At 34.5% G+C, this 22,797-nt stretch overlaps 1 long non-coding RNA gene across 1 annotated transcript; it reads right to left on the bottom strand.

Moving 5' to 3' along the window:
* Positions 1-13,661: 13,661 nt before the first annotated feature.
* On the bottom strand, positions 13,662-14,559 carry LOC110902579. The gene is made up of 3 exons (XR_002571230.1): positions 14,427-14,559; positions 14,215-14,236; positions 13,662-14,114 (listed from the first exon to the last, which is right to left on the bottom strand). It is a non-coding gene; the product is annotated as an uncharacterized LOC110902579 (long non-coding RNA).
* Between the last annotated feature and the right edge of the window lie 8,238 nt (positions 14,560-22,797).

The raw sequence follows: 22,797 nt of genomic DNA, 5'->3' as shown, positions 1-22,797 counted from the left end.
ATTATGCGTACTCTAACTCCGAAATTTATAAGGAAAGAATGAAAAATTTACACGATAAATATATTAAGTCTAATGAATTTCGGGTAGGAGACCAAGTTCTTTTGTTTAATTCACGACTTCGATTATTTCCTGGTAAACTAAAATCTAGGTGGTCAGGACCTTTTTCCGTCACCCATGTTTTTCTTCACGGTGCAGTAGAAATTAAAGCTCGAAATGGTATTCCATTTAAAGTCAATGGCCAACGGCTAAAACTCTACCAAGGATCTATTGAGGATGAAGAAGAGGAGATCTCGCTTCAAACGGTTAACGAATGAAAAGCATCCACATCATACCTGAAATGTTGCAAACAAACGAGTATACATCCAAACCGGTAAGTCTTCTAACCATGTTTTCGGAAAAATGGGCACTCACACGAGCGCATAAAAAAAATTTTAAAATTTTTGCTCGGCACGAGGCCGTGTCCGCTGGACACGGGGCCGTGTCGACGCAACTGTCGGGATAAAACCCCCATTTCATAACAGTTACCTCATTCCACACGCCCCGTTTTGCCGAAAACGCTCTGGTTCAAGGCGATTTTCCGCAGATTTCCGACGTTGCTTCCACGTTTAACAACATCAAGGTATGATTCTATCATCATTAGTAGTTAGATTAGTTACTTGCATGTAGTTAAACATCAAAGATTTGGGGAAAAATCTAGGGTTCTTCAAGTTCATCCGGATCGAACTTCAAATTTTTGATGAAATCTGTTAGTATTAGTTTAGATTAGTATAATGGGAAGTAAATACACTTGTATTGTTGATAGATTTGTCCGATTTCTCACAAAAACCTCAAACCCTTGTTTTTGAACCGAAAATGATGAAATTGGAAGGGTAAACGGGTTATTTTGGGAAAAACGGCACTTGGGGTTTCATTTTCGGGGGAAACCGCACCTACTTGGCCAAAAATTTTCAGACTTTCGAGACCGGGACGAAAAATGAAGTTTTTGGGTTACGGACGTCTGGACACGGGGCCGTGCCCACTGAACACGGGGCCGTGTCCAACCCACTGTTTGTAGTTTCTTTAAAAATCTCATTGTTTCGTGCTAATTTTTGGTGTATTCTTTCAGATGCAAAGTTCACAAGGTTCAATGCAAGTGAACTCGATGCTAGGGCAAGATACGAGCTACTTCAAACAAGGCCCGAGGAGTACCCCAGACGAGCATGCACGGACCTGTTAACCTTGGTAAACCAGTTGGACCGATTCAACAACATCGTTACGGGACCACTAAGGGTTGCATTAACCACTCGGCTTAGGTCGGTACATCAATGCACCTTGGAGTTCTATAGCACTTTTACCTTCACTTCAAGGTGTGACCCATTTGACAATGAAGGGGTTGCATTTCGGTGTGGGGTGACAAGGTACTCGATCTCTATGGCACAGTTTGGAGCAATTGTGGGACTGTACGGGGAAGAGGAATCGGGAAATGAGGAAAATACCGGGGGATTAAGAGATTTGGATGAAAATGAACGTCAAGCTGCATGGGCTCAAATCGGTGAAGGAATCTACAACCCTAGCAGCACCAAGAGTACTAAGCTGAGGGACCTACTCTATCGCTACATTCACAGGCTCCTCACCTACTCTCTTAGCCAACGACACGACAGTAGTGGCGTTGTAGGGTTGAAAGATTTGGTTGTCCTTCACTGTATCCACAACCGGAAGCCTCTCGATGTTCCATATCTCCTGCTACGAAACATGCATCTCAACCGCCTTGCTCGTGCTCCAACACCTATCTTCTTTGGAGGATGGGTGTACCGCCTCTTCAAGCACTTCACACATATCCCAAGGTCCTTTGAAAGAAGCCCATGGTCGGGACGAGTTGACTATCACATTTGCCGAGCCATGAACTTACTTTATGAGGTGGAAGACGGGTCAGTGAGCTTCCAAAGGACGCAAGGCTATGCATGGAACCCGTAGGAGGCCCTAGTTCTTCACGCACCACCTCCACACTAGCAATATCAACCCCGTGGTGATCCGGGTCAATCCTCCTCACAAGGAGGCGGTTTTCCTAACTTTCAAAGCTTACATGATCTTTTGCAGGAAAACCTCATGTGTACCAGGAACACCTACAACCTTGCCAACAATACATACCACCAGGTCGGCGCTATCGAACGAAACATCAACGATATACAAGACGATATCCGTAGCATCCGGGAGTACATGGCGGGTCAGGGGGATGGAGGTAATGATAGCGATGAGGACATGGAGTAAGGGGTTTGAAGGAGCAGGAGCGGGTTGATGGCGAGCCCACAGGTTTAAGTCCCTTTTATCTATCGAACAGTTTGTGGCCTGCGTGCCAAGTGTTGAACAATTTACTTTCGTTGACTACTTTTATTTTCCGCTTTATTTTTTTCTTTTACTTTATGCTTGGAACAATTAACTATGGTAATGTAGGATGTTTGTGTTGCTTGGTGTGGTATTAAGTGATGAAACAGGTACAAACCGAGGCTTAGAGTGCTAAGCCTTAGCACTCATAAGGCCAGGATGGAAAAACCGGAGGAAGGAACCTGTTTTTCAGGCTTACAGACTGTCCACACGGGGAGGTGTCCAGCCGACACGCCCCCGTGCTCACCTACCAGAACTGCTGTTTGGTTACTTTCCTGCAAGTTTTTTTAGACACGGGGCCGTGCCTAACCAACACGCCCCCGTGTTCGCCTTCTGTAAGTTTTCGTTACTGGCAGTTCATCACGGGGTCGTGTCCAGCGGACACGGGGCTGTGTCCAGACTGCCAGTAACATAAAATCTTTGCTTTTAACACTATATTACACATCTAATCAGCCTAAAAAATTATTTTTGGGACACATTGAGGACAATATGTAATTTAAGTGTGAGGGGGGATGCTAAAACCTTGAAATTTTGCAAGTCCTAATAACAAGCCTTACACAAAACTCTATTGGAACCGCTAAATACCCCAAATTTTTTTCAAAAAAATTCTCATTTTTTTTTACTTGTCTAAAGTTTAAGTTAGGAATCCTAAGATTAATAAGGTTATATTTTTACAAATTTACAACCGAGAGCGTCGTGATAAAAAGAACCAACATAAAAAAAATTATGAAACGGCATGACAAGCTTAGTTAAAATTTGATTATATATACTAGATCACATAGGAAAACCCATTCCCACAAAAAGTGAGTTTTGAGCCTTTATTGAGCATACAAATTTACATCTTTAGACTAAATGCTCATTTTTCGTTTCTTGTGTGAATAGCCGCTTGGTTCTTACGACTCTAGAACTTGCCACGACGATTCATTCCCGGTCCTTACCAACTTAAACCCAAGTAAGTAAATGATGGAGGCATTAGGACTAACCCTTTTTTCTTTCCACACCATTATTTTTCATATTTTTTTTACCACCTACCCAAAATCCCCCTAGTTAACCCCTTTGAGGCTAAACCTTTCATTTCTTTACCCTAAAACCCTTTTACCCACCAAAAACCCTTTTTATTTTTTACCCTTTATTTTAGTAACAAGCTCGGTTTTCGTGTGACTAAAAATAAATAAATAAATAAATAAATAAAATGATGAAATGAAGTTAGAAATAAACAAACAAAGCTCTTGAAACAAAAGCTTGTTTGAAGAAATACTTCAAAATAAAAAGTCACTAAAACAAAGTGTTTTACGAAAACCGACGTTTTTTACGCTTTTCGCCCTTTTCCACTAACCCATTTACCCACCTTTAGCCCAAGCCTTTACCCAAAAAATGTCCTCTTGATATTTATAAAGGTAACAAGTTAAAAAGGAGGAGGATTGATTGCTTGGCAAGCTTATGGTAAGAATAAGTTTCATGCCGCTCTCGAGTGATTCACTAAAAATACACCTTCGGCCGAGTGTGAGTGATTTCTCCCGTGAGGTATGTGAACTTGTATATAAATGGAATTTTAAAAAGGCATGTTATGCCCAAATAAGTAATTTTTCCTATGAAACGTTCTAAACAAATCATAACGAATAGGATTGTAAATAAATAAAAATAAAACCCAAAAAGATCTTGGATTCCCGACACTCTATGACAAGCCAAAACCTTCTCTTCTACCCATTCCATTTGGGAGTGTAAGCCACATATTAAAGAGTTTTGCTTGAGGACAAGCAAAAGTTCAAGTGTGGGGGTATTTGATGTGTGTAAAATGCAACATATAAATTACATCAAATAAGCATAAAACTAACCCTTTTTGAGTACTAATATTGGAAAAAGAGTGCTTTTGTCTTCCTTTTGAATTTTTAGGATTAAATGAGCTCAAATTCACAAAAGAAGCAAAAAGACAGCTAAATCTAACATAAATACAAGAAAAGGAACATAAGTGGATTGCCAGACCCCTCAACAGCATCCTCCCAAGCAAAATAGAGAAGACAGAAGACTGAACACGCCCCGTGCTCAGCCAGCACGGGGCCGTGTCCAGTGAACACGGGGGCGTGGCGAAAGTACAGCGGGCGCATTAATTGTAATTGCGAATTACAATTAATGAAAAGAGAGAATGTCAGACAGGCACGGGGGCGTGTCCAGCGGACACGGGGCCGTGCCCAGCCTTCTGTTTAGCCTATAAATAGGAGTGCTTGGTTTCATTGCAACTCATCCCTTGGCACACCACCTCTCTCACACTTCATCCACCACCCACCACCACCATAACACCATCATCCACCACCATCATCCATTGTCCATCATAGAGTGTCTGGCGTCTCGGGATCCAAGATTGATCGTAAAAGTTCTTGACAATCAAGGCCATGTTTGCCTAAGTCTCTTACATCACTTGGTGAAGACAAGTTTTTAGTATAATACTTTTTATTTTTAATCTTTTGCACTTTTTATTTGGTTTTGTATTAATGACTTTAATAACTAGTTGCTTATGTTGAAGGTGATCTTTCCTTATCGTTTGTCTGTGGTGTCTTGGCATTATTTTACTGTCTATATAAAATAAAAGATTTTCACCATTCATATCTCCACGGTCTATATGGAGGTATGTTGGCTACCTGGTCGGGGGTTAAGGGAACGGTTTGGTAAGGGTCTTGCCCTTGTTCAGCGTTTAGAGGTCCTGCAAGGGACCTGGGTCAAATTTAGTAGGATCTCCTTCAATGCCCATAGGTATTGGATGGCGGGGATCCAAACTCTTTGACCCCCTCATAAGTTAACTACTATTAATACTATAACCCGGCTATTTAGGACTGTATCCCTGCTGACTCAGACTACTCAGTCGAGGGTAACGTCACCGCCAAAAGCGGGGCCTACCATAATTTGCATTAATAACTTAATTCATTATCTTCCAATAATCCAACCCTTTAGGATTGTATCCTTGCTGACTCAAACTACTGGGTTGAGGGTAACGTCGCCTTCAAAAGAGGGGCCTACTACAATAACTAAGATATCTCTTAAACAAGTGCAAAAGTGCGAAAATAATCAAAGGTTATACTAATACACGAGTCGGATCCAAGTGATTCATCTTGTCTATCTGTTTTTACTTTATTTTTATTATTCAGCATTTAGTTAGTTTTCATTTTCTTAGTTTAAAAACCTTTTCTAACTTTTTGATTTGATTAGACGTTGAGGATAAATCGGTACTAAAAGCTCTTGTGTCCTTGGACGACCTCGGTATCTTACCAACACTATACTACGTCCACGATGGGTGCACTTGCCCATATGTGTGTTTAGTGTTAGTAAATATCGTGTTTTATAAATTTAAAACTTGGCTAAAAGTGTAAAAAGGGCTTAAAATATACATCAAAAATATATTACACTACACACGCATCAATGATCCAGTTCCAAGATGTTACCAGATCCAAAAGATGCTCCAGATCCGGTAGAAGATGATATTCCATATAACGGTTCGATGTTGAAGATGATCCAAAAGATGTTCGATGTTGAACATGATGTTCCAGATCTAAAAGATCCTCTAGATCCATAAGTATGTTTGTTTTCAGGGTTTTTTTTTCAGATTTGCATTTTTTTTGTGTGTTTTATAGATCTTCATTTTTTGTGATTTGTAGATCTGCAACTTTTTTTATTTTTTTTGTTCAAGAAGATGAATGTTTTTTAGTTCTTGTTTTCTGGATATGTTGTTTTTTGTTACTGATTTTTTCATTTTTTTGTGTAAAATTTGTTTTCAGATCTGAACAAATGGAAACAATTTGATTTAAGTTCTTATGTATTGGATTAAAATCTAAGTTACTTTCTTGTTTATTGTTATGATGATTGAATCTAAAAAATATGTTGTTGTTGGATTCTTGTTAATAAATTTATATTTTTTATATACATGTTATATTTTTGATGTAACAATTCTCATAACAATTCTTTGCGTCTTAGTTATGAAACTCCAAGATCTATGCATTTTTTATGTAACACTATGTAACCGGGTGTTAGAAATGTAACAATTGAAGAAAAAAAGCATGTTACATTTTTTGTGTTACATAAATAATGCCAGTTACGTTTTTTTGTGTTACATAAATAATACTCGTTACATTTTTTGTAACAATCAAATAAAAAATGTTTGTTACATTTTTTTTGTTACATAAAAAATGTAACAATCAAAGAAAAAATGTCTGTTACATTACAGAAATAATGCGCGTTAAAGAAAATAAAATGCATTGTTACACTTTTTTAAATTACTGTAAAAATAAAGTGTGTTGTTACATTTTTTCCAGGTTATATGTTACGTTTCTATGTAACACATGTAATATGTAACACATGTAACAAAATAAAAAAAAATATGTTACAAAAATAGATTGTCATATACACATGTAACAAAACCAAAAAAAATATACGAGCAAAAAAGAATATTGAAAAGTAGTCTTATAACATGCAGACTTTGGTAAGAGAAGAAAAGTAGTCTTACAACATGCAGACTTTTGTAAGATAAATTGAATTAATGTTCCAAGATTACCCTTCAGTACATGAAATATATTAAAAAATTGAGACAAAAGGACACAAAAGCAACTTATGGGCAAAAGTGAATGTCACACCCCCAAAATACCACATGCGAAAACCCCGCGCGGCGTGTGACGTACCAGGATCTAGCCACCAATCACATTGAACTCAGATTAAGATGTTAAATAAAACTTTCATTCATTATCATGAATTGTTACAAAACATTAAATGTAATACAACATGTACAGCGGAAGCATAAATCATTTGTGATGTGTTTCATAAACCATATGTATATAAGCCATTAGACTTGTCTCGTGATTCCATGTTTCTCGACCCATGACCACTCCAGCATCCCAGACAGCAAGTTCCACATCTACACCTATCAATAACCTGCGACCATGCACACACGTGTATCAGACAACGCTGGTGAGTTCATAGTTTTACGAAAACGTTAGTTACCAAGTGTTTAGTTCGGTTCATTGATTACAATGTTGATAATACCTCGAATACAAGACGGCTCCAGATTTATTTTGCCCTTTCCCTAATGCTCTTATCAAAGCATTGGTCATGACTAGGTCATTAGTTCACACCCATCCTCTCCGGTACGGGGTGAGGGTGCCAAACCTAAGTAGCGCTACCAAATAATACCTTGTTACCTCTCAGGTAACCAAACAACAAGGAGGGACTTTAATGGTGATAGGATGAGTATATTATCCAACATTCCAGGTTTATCCACAAAACGTATTCCTCTCAGGAATACCCAATTGATTTACCCAAAAACCCATCCCTCTTAGGGATACCCAATGACTGTCCTAACCACCGGGACGCATGCTCAAGAGATGAACTCACCTTAGTTTTGCTCGGTAAGATTAACTACTTGTGCCACGTTGATCAATCAAACCCTACCATGGTTACCAGATACAATCAGTTTCTTAATCACATAACGCAAGTTGTACTACATATTATGCAAGTAACATACACATATCATCATACAAATCGTAACAGTCGATCATGCACACCAATCGGTAACATACATCATAGTATCACATAGTAGGTGTTTGAATCCTCCAATAACAAATTGTTTGCATGACCATATTGAACAATCATAATTCATAAAAATGTGAGATCTACAGGGCTTAAGGTAGTATGCGGTTCCCGTTTTGTTTACAACCCAACACTAGGACACGGCTCAAACAAAAACCATGATGTTTAGTGAAGGGGTGTGGTTCGGTAACTTGTAAATCCCAATCCATGCAAGTTCATGTGGAATGTGTAGTTGGGTTTAATCTATGTGACAGTGCACTTCACGTATCATTTGGCCCATTAATGGCAGCCCACACCAAGGGTGCTACTCACCTAAGGCCCAATCGAGTAACATGACATCAGTGCCTCAAAAGCCCAATGCAGATTATATGCTATCGGTACAATTTCACCATTTATCCTACTCATTCTAATCAATATTCAATTTAACCTGAATGCATAATTACCATTAAGTGATCTTGAAATCATGAATCAATTCTTGTTACACATCATTATCTAATAACACATAAACAGTTCCTTCATTTTATCATGGTAAACCTTCTATCTTACAATCACATAACATAATCTATGTACAACCATATCACCCAATTACCGAACCATTACTAGAATTTATTAACTAATCCTAGTGCCCATGCACCTGCTCGAACCCCATTAGATTGAGACTTACACGCATGCACTATAACTATTAACTATTAATCTTACTAGCAACAACTATCACCATGCAACAAAACAATTAACTAGACCCCTAACATCAAGAAGTACATGTTAAATCACAAGTTTACACATCAATTGATAAGCCAGGCCAGAATAGCAAACATTATTAGGTAGTACTAACCGTGTTTAGGGTAGACTCGAGGTGCCTAAATCAAGAGGCTTCGAGAAACAGGAGAAGTGCAGCCACCGATCGAGATTAGAGGAAGATAGGGTTTAGAGTTTGTTGTGGTTGCAAGTTTTGAGGATTCATACCTACGGTATGAATGTATACGCACAAGAAAATACATCGGCTCACTAATGGACTCTAAATGGGTTCTAAATGGGTTGCGGATCAAGGTGTAAGCAAATAGAGGTGTCTTTGGGCCGGTAACTTGGTATGAACGATAACATACAATAAGACATTAATATATATTGATCACTTTATACAAGGTGTGTACGTAGACTATGTTACATAGTCTCGTGCGAAGGAAACGGGTTCAAAATATCCTACAAGCATACTATTAAAGATTTACACGTTCACTAGTCAAGTAACACATATAAGTTTAGTGTACAATTAGTTTATCGAACCGTCGAACAACTTACACTTATTAAATTACTAACACTCTCATAGGGCCATTAAGTGTTTAACGTAACATGCGCTCAGTCAGTATGTAGTGAGGCATAAAATGTAACCATGCAAGCTAGAAGTCAAGGAATCACGGAATACTAACCTTGAAAGTTCGGGTTGTCACAGTGAATCCTAACCATCCATCAAGTATGATCAATGGTTGTTATTGGGTTTTCAGGGTTTATTCAACTTAAGTGGGTTTTCAATTTATCCTTGCCCTATATATACACATATATATATATGGGAGCTAACATACCATATTCCTTAACGTACGATATGAAATTTGGGATGTTATAGAACTCAAAACCCTAATCACACATGTTGAAAAAACATAATCATGTATGGTTATATTTTTCACCATGCGTGATTATTTGTTTTTCAACATGCGTGGTTATGGTTTTCAACATGCGTGATTAAGGTTTTGAGTTTTATAACATGCGTAGTTTTATATCGTATGCTCTTACGTTAAGAAATATTGTATTTACACTTTCATTGTATATATATATATATATATATATATATATATATATATATATATATATATATATATATATAAGGTAAGGTTCATTAAACCCCCAAAAAACCTAAAAAATCTAAAAAAAAAAATTATATTTTTTATGTTAAAATCGCTACTTTTAGTAGCCAATTTTTTTTTTAAATTTAAAAAAAAAACTTGGCTACTAAAAGTAGCGATTTTCTTATAAAAAATATTAAAAAAAATTGTGTGTTTTTTAGCTATTTTTAGGCATTTTTGGTTGTGTTCACATTGTTTCTCGCGGTTCTCGCAATAAAAGGTGGTCCCCTATATATATATATATATATATATATAGAGAGAGAGAGAGAGAGAGAGTAGGGTTCCTACGGAAAGTGTGTTTTTCCTAGAAAGTTTAGGAAGCGATCTTGTCCATCCGATTGGTGTGTTTAAGGGTTGAGATCAAATCAATGGCAATCTTGTAATAATTTACTATATTTAATAGATTGTTTTAAATGAGGAGGGGCAATTTCGTCCTTATGTGTGTTTTAAATCAATCAAAAATAACCATAAGAGATATCACATCTCCTTAATACACGCCATTTTCCCTCTCTCTCTTTCTCTCTCTAAAATCATACCAAAAATACCACGAAAACCCTTTAAAATCATACCAAAAATACCTAAAATCATGGATCAAGATAAGAGATTTACCAACTTCTATATACGTAAGATCTTCCCAACATTGTGTTCTGTGTTTTAGTAGGCGATTAGGGTTCAATCGTGTTCTTCATTGAAATAATTGATGTTTGAAGGGAAGAGATTCAATGAACAGAGGGATTTGAACAAGATGGATGGAAGCAGAGATGAAATCGCCGGAAGAAAAGTTGAAGTTGCTGGAAGCACAGTTTAAGTCGCAAGAACCCTAGGTGTGTGTTTAAAATAACAAATGTTTGTAGGTATTCCATTTGTTGTGGATGACTCTGCTTGCTGGGGCGAAATCTGCTGATGTAAAACACATTTGTATGAATATGCTTGCTGTTAAAACACAGCTGTATGAATCTGAATTGCTGTTAAAACACAGCTGTATGAATCTGAATGATAAAACACATTTGTATCAATCTGCTTGCTGTTAAAACACAGCTGTATGAATCTGAATTGCTGTTAAAACACAGTTGTATGAATCTGAATGATGAAACACATTTGTATGAATCTGCTTGCTGTTAAAACACAGCTATATGAATCTGAATGATAAAACATATTTGGATGAATCTGCTTGCTGTTAAAACACAGCTGTATGAATCTGAATGATAAAACACATTTGTATGAATCTGCTTGCTGTTAAAACACAGCTGTATGAATCTGAATTGCTGTTAAAACACAGTTGTATGAATCTGAATGATAAAACACATTTGTATGAATTTGCTTGCTGTTAAAACACACATGTATGAATCTGAATGCTAAAAAACAACTGTATGAATCTGCTTGCTATTAAAACACAACTGTATGAATCTGAATGCTAAAACACAACTGTATGCATCTGCTTGCTGTTAAAACACAACTGTTTGAATCTGAATGCTAAAACACAACTGTATGAATCTGCTTGCAGTTAAAACACAACTGTATGAATCTGAATGTTAAAACACAGTACCAAGAACATGCTGATAGATTCCAGCAAGAAAACGAAGGAAAGATTGATATTAAGTGAGATAAAAAATCGAAAACAAAAAATTCCAAAATTTATGGATAGTTAGTTATTGAAGATAATTTCCTAAAATAAAAATAGATTGTAAAAGTACATAAATTCCCTTTTAGATAAAATCCTTCAATGCCACATGTCGCGTTCTTATTGCTTCGTAGACTTTCTAAGAAAAACACACTTTCCACCCAACTCCTACTCTATCTCTATATATATATATATATACATATATATATATACATATATATATATATACATATATATATATATACATATAGGATAATGTTACACAAGAAACCCTTTATTTTTAGAAAACTTTGAAAACTCATTGCATGGTCCATATTACGCCACGTGTCAGCCATTAACATACTCCTACTTTTTCTTTAAGGGTATATGTGTAATTTTGCATATATTCCCAAAGATATTTTCCTCCATTTGTCCTGTCATGTCCCATCATGTTTTCAACCCATCATATACCTTTACTTTTTATATTTAAATAAAGATTTTATTTTTCATAAAGTCATTCTTCTTCATTGAGATCTAGTTCCACCATTGTTGAACCATGGAGCATCCTCCAACATCTGATCTGAAATAACATTAGTGAGATTGAGATTGAGATCGAAGATGAAGGAAATGTTCCAGGTTTGTACAAGCATGTGTTCTTTTTGTACCAGAAAGAGTCTTGTTGTGTTGTTTCTCTTCGTTTTGTACAAGCATGGAGATACATTTAGAGTCAGTAATGGTCATGTAGGCGATTTATTAAAGCGATTCAAGTAAATGTTCCAGATTGTATCACCAGATAAATGTTCTAGATTGTATGATTAATGGATTCTTTCAACGAAGTAATGTTCCTGAGGTTGCTTTATTAATGTTCATGAAGTATCTTCGACCCAGATTTTGTCATGATATTGTGCGCGTTTATGTCTTTCTCTTCACTTTGTCGCTAGTTCATGTTGTTTTCGATGTAGTTCAGCAATATACATGTTGCTTCCCTAAACGTCGGGTATTCTAAAATGCCTCGTCATGGTTCTGGATTTAATCAACTGCCCTTTGATTCTTCTGGGTTTAGGGAAATTCCTGATGGTTGTCTTTTTGTCTTTTTTCTATTTTCTTTTTAAAGCTTGTACCAAAATACATGTTACACTTTTTACTGCTAGACATAGCAATTCCGAAGAAAATATTTCCACTTATCATGTGTCTTAACACATGATCGGTTTTTTTTTTGAAGTCTAATCATTGGCACATCGTTTTTTAGAAACCAACTAGTTGTACACCCTCTACGTTTTAAACGATACCATCCTCTACGTTTAGAAACCCTCTATGTTTTAAACGATACCATCGTTTTTTAGAAACCAACAAATTATGGGAGTAACATGCATGTGATTAAATGTGACATGTTAGTACATATACAGCATAACACATGTTGTACACCCTCTACGTTTTAAACGATACCATCCACTTGATATAAAAGTGCACAACTTGATGGTTTCAATTTATTTATTCCCAATATGGTTCGCAATATTTGACACTTGCTGACATGTTAAAAAACGTTATATATCATATGTTCCGGATGTTAACGACAACAAATGTGAAAACAAACGCTGACATAAACGTAACACATGTTAATGAAAACAAATGTGACTGACCTTACATGTACACTAACACATGTTAGTATCTGACCAAGGGCAGTCATTTTTCGGTCTTAGAGAAACAAACCTGATATTTTTTGGATTCAACAACACACTTGTAAAACATGTAACAAAAAACAAGTGATTAGGAAACCCCAACCATAATAACGAATTCAAAAAACCGTTTAAGAATTATACACACCCGTTTACAACATAGTGTCACCATCGAATTATACACACAAGGGTTTTAAAAATTTATTCCCAACCTACCTATAAATGTGTTACCATGCGTGATCCGCTAATCATAATGCACGTTTACATGCCATCATCTTGCTGGATGCACATGTTAACACACGTTATATTTCGTGTTATAGTCTGAACATCTGGCTATGAATGTGTTAATATTTATGAGTTAACGACTTAACGGTTATCTTATCTTTTTGTTTATTAGGACGGTGATGGATTCAAGGGAAATAAGATCCAATTACCGAGACCGTTGGTTTTAACACATGTTATATATTCCAAAATCTGCACAACAAATGACCCGTTTCATATTATGTTAAGGTCCTAAAGTTAAAGTTATACAAAGATTATAACAGAGTCTTAACACATGTTATATATTCCAAAATCTGTATATTCCAAAAATTACCGGTACATGTGATACCATAAATGGCTCGTTTAATATTACACGTTACATACTAACTTGTACATGTAATACTTGTACAAGTATTACGCTCGGTATCCACATTATCAGATATTTTAAACATCAATAAAAATAAAATAGTTATTACTTGTTTTTTTTAATTAACAAGGATAACACACGTTATATATTATTCTATCAGGGGCTTAACACATGTTATATATGAACACATGTCTGGTTACATCATGCTGTTCTGTTACAGCATGAACGAAAACTTGTTACAGCATGAAAACTTCTTTATGGATCTGTTACAGCATGAACCACTAACACATGTTATAAACGAATGAAAACTTCTTTCCCAAAAGATTTGACTTGTTCAATATCCCCGCATCCATCCAGCTTGTCAATTGAATATCTTTATGGATATGTTTCTGTACATCAACACACGTTATATATTATTCTAACAGGTGCTTAACACATGTTATGGGTCTGTTTCTGTAAATCAAACAACCCAACAAAAAAAACACTTACTGTTCAGATCAAAAGGCTAAACCTGCAACCAAACCAACAAAAAAAACAATTATTGTTAAGATCAAAATCCCCAAACAAGCAACCAAACCAACAAAAAATCCCGTTCAAAAATCTCATCCTAAAGTTTTCGATTTATTTAAAATACATGAACATTAACCATTACTAGATCTTGATTGAAGACAAAGGAGAGGAGAGGGAGAGAGAACATTAACCATTACTAGATCTTGACTCCGACGACGTTTCGAACTCCGGCGTCACCAACCACCAAAAAAACTCGTTCAAAAAAAAATCATATTAATAATCATTTCAACAAAAAATCAAGTGTGAAATGATATTTCAAGAACACTTACCGGATCTATAACCGTCCGATGAACATGAAGAAGATCTTCAAACCTTCTTCTCACACACACACTCGTGCGTGTGTCATCGTTCTCTCTCTAAAACAACATACTTCAAACTTCTTCTCTCTCACACACTTGTATGTGTGTTCTTGGTGTTATAGATGAACATGATGAAGATTGTTGTTTCTCTCTCTAAAACAAAAAATTCATCTCTCTAGAAACCTTCATCCTGCCGTCGTTCTCTCTCTAAAACAACAATCTTCAAACATTTTTTCTTTCATACGATTTAGATCTGAACTTGAAGATAGAAACTTGTGTTTGGTGTTCATCATGTTCTTGATTGAAGAGAGAGGAGAGAGGTGAGAGGAGAGAGAGATAACATGTGTGTAAGAGAAATAAAGTTGATGTGTGTAAGAGAAAAGTCAGAATTTTGAATGCCTTAAATGTCCTTTCTCCTTTACTAATATGTATTATAAGATTTCTTTTAAATATAATTCTTACCAAAATTATGAGAGCCTTTGATCAAGTTAGATGAAAGGTAATCAATGGTTCACAATGGGTTTCCATAGTTTTCTAAAAAAGATAGGGTTTCTTATATAACCAAGCCCTATACACACACACACACACATATATATATATAGGGGAAGGTTCATTTGAGAAGAAATTTAATGTGAGAAGAAAAAGAAGAAATGGCATATTAGTTAAGTACTATTTAATTTATGACTCGTATCATTATTTTTTCTCTCTTTAATTAATTATTCAACTAATTATTAATTATCTTACATATAATCTACAAAACCTACACATATCAAAATTTTCCCACATATACCCTACACATTATAGAATTTTATCCTACACGGTCGAAATTTATCCTACACACCTCGAAATATATCCTACATAATTCGTAATTTATCCTACACAACTAGTAATTTATTCTACATTTTAATTAAGTTTTTTTTTAATTTGGAAAAATATATATTTTGAAAAGGAGTTACAAATTTAATTTAGTTAGTTATTAAATGGGAAAATTATAAATTAATGATTTATGTAAATTTACCAATATACCCTTATATTAAAATTAAATACAAATATTAAATGAAGTAAAATGAAGCACTCTTATTGGTTGAAATTTCTTCTTTTTTCTTCTTACAAAAAAATTCTTCTCATTTGAACCCTCCACTATATATATATATATATATGTATATATATATATGGATGGGTTAAAATGAGAACCACCTTGAGTTGTGAGAACCGTGAGAATTAGGCCATCCAAAAGGTTTTTCCGAAATTTTTTTTCTCAAAAGTAATAAAAAATTCACTTGTTTCAGCAAAAAAAAAAATTAAATGACGCATACCCAAATTTACACGAGGATTAAAAAAATATTTATCTTCGTACAAAATTTACACCAACGCGTAAAAAAATTGCATCAGTCAAAACTACCAACTCCACAGTTATTTTAAACTTTTTTTACAGATGTTTTTATAATATTTTCATCTACGTTTGTGCAAAAAAAATTTGGCCCAACTCGCGTGGGAAGAAAACGTTCTCACGTTCTCACAACTCGTGGTGGTTCTCATTTGAACCAAGGCCTATATATATATATATATATATATATATATATATATATATATATAACTACTATTAAGACCCCCGTGTTGTGATGGAGTGCATTAAGCTACGGTATACACTCTAAACGCTAAGGTAAATGAAAAGCAGGTAGGTACATGATTGATTGTATATTCACGTATGTAGGACAAAAGTTACTATAATCAATTTAAAACCAAACATACCATTAATTGCATACTAATATAATACAAAACCTACAATCAACATTCAAAGTTCGTTATAGATTAAACCCTAATTTCTTAACGTCGTTCAAATCTTCAAAACGTGCGTGAAGCACGTCTGTAGGTACTTGCAACTCCGCTTGTTTTTTACCAAATGCTAGCCACCCTTTCTTTCAGTTTGTTGAGTTTCTCGGTGATATAACAATCAGACAATACGACGTCTTCCAATATCTTTTAAAGACGCTCAAAAACCTGTCGATCCTCATTTGAAGTTGACATTCTAACATAATTTTTTAATAAGATAATAGTTCAATTGGTGTTGTAAAATAAATCTAACTCATTATTAGAATTCGATCAAGAGGCTCATAAACATCATGAAACTAGAAGCTTATTTCAAGTTGCCTTAGCCACCACAGACATAATCACAACTCACTCATCATCGACTATGAGCTTGTAATTTGAATTAAATAAAATAACCACAAAATAGCAAAGCAAATATCAGTTGAAAGGCCAAGAAATTTGGCTGCAACCGGCTGGTTTATTTCAAGTCGTCTTAGTTGCCACGCCTAAAAAAACACATCATCATTGCCATTATGCTTGTATGTTATACAAACAAACTAATATACAACAACATAAACATATGTTCAACAACAATAATCACTAAAAATCCAGTATGTATGAAGCACAGCACCTCAATGCAAAGCAAACTTACAAATCAACATTTTACAAATACTCATGATCGTCAAAGCCTCATCAATAGAGCAACCATAAGGTTGAAATACATATGACTTAGGCTTTAGAAAACAAATCAATGTACAACACCACAATATCAAAGTACAACAGTAATGAGCACAAAAAATCCCTAAAGCAAAATGTAAAACAACTAAACTGAAAGAACACTAACAAATCAACAATGTATAAGTAGTTGTGGTTTATAATGTTTGAAAATGTTACATGTTACGTCCTTTAGCCCTAACTCTGTTAATTTTAACTGCTAAGTGAATGGTAAGTTTGTGTTTTAACCTAATTATTTAATAAATTCATTTTAATAGTTAAAACAAAAAGAATTTAAATATCTGTAGATAATAAAGAACTTATATATATTTTTACATAAACACAGTCTATTATCTCTCTAAACACCACACCACCACCACCACACCACCACAACCACCGCACCAAAAACCATTTCATAAACCACCACACTAACACCATCATCACACCGACATAACCACCGCACCAAAAACGACACCAAAAACCATTTCAATACCCTAACCCTACGGGAGATATGCAATCAACAAGCAGAGTAGTGGCGGAGTGGCTATTTCTTACTCAAAATCGTTGGAAAACTCCTACAATCCAAAGAAACCGAGCTTTTAATCGACGGTTCTGATCATATCTTAACCGTCGTCGAGGTCCTCGTCGTCGAGAAACAGATCCACAATCAACCAGACTGGTACGTCGTACTGTGTTCAAACTTGTGGTGTTTGAAAGAGTGGATCTGGAAAAATAGAAACCTTGATTTCTTATTACTAGTATTAATTTTATTTTTTTATGAGGAAATTGTTAAACAAAAAGTTAACATATTTCGTTTCAAACTGATTAGAGATATGAATGTTAAAAATAACTTATTGAACATAAACTATCAGTTAAAACATGATGAAATTGAGGAAATTAAGCACAAAATTAACTTCTAATTATATGAAATGTAAAGTTGATGAGTTTGAGAGGAAAGAGGGAATACATTTTTCTTTTTATTTATATATATATATATATATGTTTTTTTTATTTTTTACACAATAGTCCCTAGATATTACTTATTTGCACAATAGTCCTTAGAATGGTAAATGACAAAAATGCTCTCATGTGCAAAGCACATGGTCAGATTTAACAGAAAATTTTAACTAGGTTAGGGACAAAAGACAAAACATGTAGCATTTTTGAACATTAAGTACAAAACTCATCAGTTTTAAAGATAAAGTACACAGCCTGCAATTTGATATACAAATAAAGGACAAAACTTGTAATTCACTCTTTAAACTAACTTATAGCTTCCGTGAAATAAAGGACAAAACTTGTAATTCACTCTTTAAACTAGCTTATAGCTTCCGTGTTTTTCAGTTTAAACTACTTATATAGTTTAACTAACCTATTGCCATGTTAATTACAACCAAAAGAATCATCTGCATATACTATAAAAACGAAACAAGAACCATAAACAAGCTAAATAACACTAAAGTTGTATACTTTAAAAACCATGGTAGATATTAGGGCTGTTCAAAAAGCTTGCGGCTCGGAGCTCGCTGGGATTTAGCTCGGAAAAAGCTCGCTCGATGTGGCTCGGTTTGAAAGTGAGCCAAGCCGGCTCGGCTCGGTTAGAAAGTGAGCCTAGCTCGGCTCGGCTCGTGATGAGCCAAATCGGCTCGGTTTGGCTCGCTTGGTAGCTCGGCTCGGCTTAGCACGAATTATTTTACTTATAATATATTTTATTTTTATATACATATAATATATTACAAAAAAGTGATTATTATTTACATGTATTTAGGCTTGTATTTTGATATCTATGACATATTTAAAGGTTGATTGTCGTGCTAATGAACAAATATTGTATTTACTTGAAATATAAAACTTATTTTGCGTTGTTGAACGTGATTTTGGCTTGTAATGTATTAGGTTAAACTTATTTTGAATATCTTCTTTTGAAGTATTGAATAATATTTTAGAATACTGAATTTTGAGCTTTTAATGATACTCACTTTTAATGTATTCGATATTGACATGAAGCTGTTTAAGATAGTTGTTTTCGTAATATTGACATGAAGCTGTTTAGGGGAATAGTTTATATGAAAAAGCAGTGGCGTCTCTGAGATTTTACGTATCCTGTTCGAGCTCGAAAAATATGCCCATATAGTTTAACGATAAACAATATAATTACGAAAATGACAAAAAAATGTAGTATTTGACAAAAACTGAAGTGATGATGTTCGACTGTTCGTTACTTTGATGAGTTTGTTCGTCTCGTCCTTTCAGATTCCAGAAGTCCATGAAATTGCCGTCTTGTGTTATAACTTTTATTAAAATCATATTAGTATTGGGTCAATAAAACTAATGTGTAGTGGGCTAAAGTATAAACTAGTAACAAGTATTTGATAATGGGCCTATATTGGAATTGGTTTGTGTTTTTAATTTTTTTTAAATTAACATATATATATATATATATATATATATATATATAGGTAGAGGATCCTGTAAAAAAGGCCTAAAGTGTGAGAAGGGTAAGAAAGAATCTCAGCCATTAGATCTTTTGATCTAATGGTTGAGATCAATAGGGACCAAATTGTAAAATATTTTCATTAGTTTGGACTGATTTTAAATATCTAGGGGCAATATAGTCTTTTAAACCCACTAGAAAATTAGGTAATGCACATATAACTTCCCCCCGTCTTTTTTAAACGTCGATAACTTTTTGTACGTAACTTTTTTTAAAAAAAAATTACACCATAATAACGAGCGTTTTTTTATCTTTAATATGAGTACCATATTGATATACTTATATAGAGAAAAAAAATATGTTTCGATAAGATGTTTAGTCAATGAATGGTGTTATATACTTGCTGAATGGTGTTATATACTTGCTGAATGGTGTTATATACTTGCTGAATGGTGTTATATACTTGCTGAATGTTGAATGGTGTTATATACTTGCTGAATGGTGTTATATACTTGCTGAGTGGTGTTATATACTTGCTGAATGGTGTTATATACTTACTGAATGGTGTTATATACTTGCTGAATGGTGTTATATACTTGCTGAATGCTGAATGGTGTTATATACTTACTGAATGGTGTTATATACTTGCTGAATGATGTTATATACTTCCTATAATTAAGGTGGCGGTTATAGGAAGTTTTTAATTAATTGAATTAATGATAAAATTACTTGTTTACCCTTTTCAATTAATTTATATCTAATGGCTGAGATTCTTTCTTACCTTTCTCACACTTTTGGTCTTTTTTACAATAACCTTACCCTATATATATATATATATATATATATATATATATATATATATATATATATATATATAGGATTATGTTCAAGAATGAACACTAATGTAGCTTGCGAACTGAGTGAACTAATCCTAGCCATACATGTGTGTAGATCAATGGCCAGGATTTGATGTTGAAATACACTAGTGTATTTTACGATTTGATGATGAGATCTTGGCCATACACGCGTGTAGATCAATGGCCAGGATTTGTTCACTCAGTTCGCAAATACACTAGTGTTCACTCTAGAACCCCACCCTATATATATATATATATATCGAATTTTTTTAAAAAATCCCGTGCCTCTCAAAATCACAGGCCCTGTGCGGAAGTCCTCTCCGCACACCATCATAGTCGGCCTTGTGAAAAAGACACATAAATGGATATCATAATACAACCAGGTTCTAAACGAGTCAAGCCGAACACATACTCGTGTGGTTTAAATCAGGGCGCAGCTTAAGAGGGGCCGAGGGGCACCCGACCCCCCGAACTTTTCACTCATTAGTGTTATATATGTAGTTTTCGTATAGAATTTTTTTGGTATATACGTTTTCGACCCCCCCCCCCCCGGTTCTATAGAATTTTTTGGGTATATACGTTTTCGACCCCCTATCTTCATTATCAAGCTTCACCACTGATTTAAATGCTGCAAGAAGCTAGAGTTTCAACATGGTCATAACCGAACAAGATATTCTTAAGCGGGTCTAGTTATCTTGACATTTTTTTAAATTTTCATTTGATATTGAGAGCACCAACAAATCGACTCTATTAGACATTTTTATTTTCTGTTTGTACTTGTTATTGAGATCATCTAAGTTTTAATGTTTATCTTACTTTTTTATGCTTCTTGATTATATTTAGGTGATTCTTTTAGTTGTATTTAACATGGTTTAATGTTCAAAAAAATTAACATGGTAATTTGATTAAAATAAAAATAAAAAAAATATAATAAATTAGTTAAAAATGAAAAAAAAAACCTATCATGAGTTAACCGGAAAAAAATAAAATAAAATGGTAATAGATTGATTGAAAAAAGAAAAAAAAAAGGAACAATGGACTTTAATATTCTCAACTATTGTCCGTTAGCCGGCAACGGTCGCAACTATAAAAATTTCCATTGGCGGTCCCATCTTTTCACAAATTGGCCTTCAATGGACTTTGAGTAACAGAACCCTAACGCCGCTAGTCTCCGAAAAAACGTTTTTGGTCCAATTTATGGTTACAAACAGGTTTGGGACGAAAACTTTGAGTTCTGCGAAAAAACGTTTTTAGTCAAAGTAAGTATTAAAAAAAACACATGTTTTGATAAATATTTTTTTAAATCATTCATTGGTAAAGGCTTAGGCAATTAAGTCCTGGGTTCGATTATTATAAGAGAGTTTTTTTTTTCAGATTTATTAGGTTTCATCATAAATTGGTGTACATAAATTATTGTCTACTGGAGATGGATATAATTGAATAGTTTCACTAATAATACGATAATACTTCAATGATTCGTTAGTAATCTAAATTAGTCGTTAAAGAAAAAGAACACCCTTTTAAAAATATAAATAAAAACCCTCAAACATGCTGCATAGTCTATCTGCGTGTGTTCTAGAAGCTAACGAAACAAGTATGTTATAGAAAGACGAAAAAATAGTCTACTGGAAAATAAGAAAGTTGTAGTCCCAGGTCAGGTCAGGTGTGGTGCACCGAAGCTTCTTAATCTTGATCGGTGTGTCAATACAGCTGGACTTAACTTTGGCATGCACACACCAACCCGGTTTTCCGCGGCTATGGCTTGCATGTGTCTAAAATAAAAACTATTATATTTCTTCTACACACGTCAGCTTAACATGTCAAAATTATTATTTTTTGAGTGACTAAAAAAAAATCATGGTTTGTATCACAAAGCTTTAGAGGCTGTTTGACACTTCTGAATGATTAAAGTCTGAATCATTAAGTGCTGAATCAGTAAAAAGTCTGAACCATTAACAACTATTATAATGTTTAACCGTTCAGAGGCAAATGTCTGACCAATTAAGATTAAAGGTCTTAACCATCCAGACTTAGTATAATGATTAATCATTCAGAAGCAATTGTCTGAACCATTCAGACATCTTCTCGCGAAACAAACAGTCTGAACCATTAAGTGTTGAACCAGTAAGAGGTCTCAATCATTAAAAGCCCCATTAAGAGGTAAACAAACAACCCCTTAATGAGTGTGTTTGTAGCGGATTGTCACGGATAGCCTTTAACTTCAATAATTACAGTCACAATCTTTTATTTGCAAAATCTGTTACACTTTACGTCCTTTGGCATTAACGATATTAAAATTTTCAGTTAAGTTTATTCATTTAAGGGCATTTTGATTAATTCATGCTTTTATATAAATGTTTAATAGTTAAAACAAAAAATTGCATATACT

The sequence above is a fragment of the Helianthus annuus genome, chromosome 13 (assembly GCF_002127325.2).
Source record: "Helianthus annuus cultivar XRQ/B chromosome 13, HanXRQr2.0-SUNRISE, whole genome shotgun sequence".
In the NCBI taxonomy this organism is placed as follows: domain Eukaryota; kingdom Viridiplantae; phylum Streptophyta; class Magnoliopsida; order Asterales; family Asteraceae; genus Helianthus; species Helianthus annuus.
This window is presented reverse-complemented; position numbering and strand designations above follow the sequence as displayed.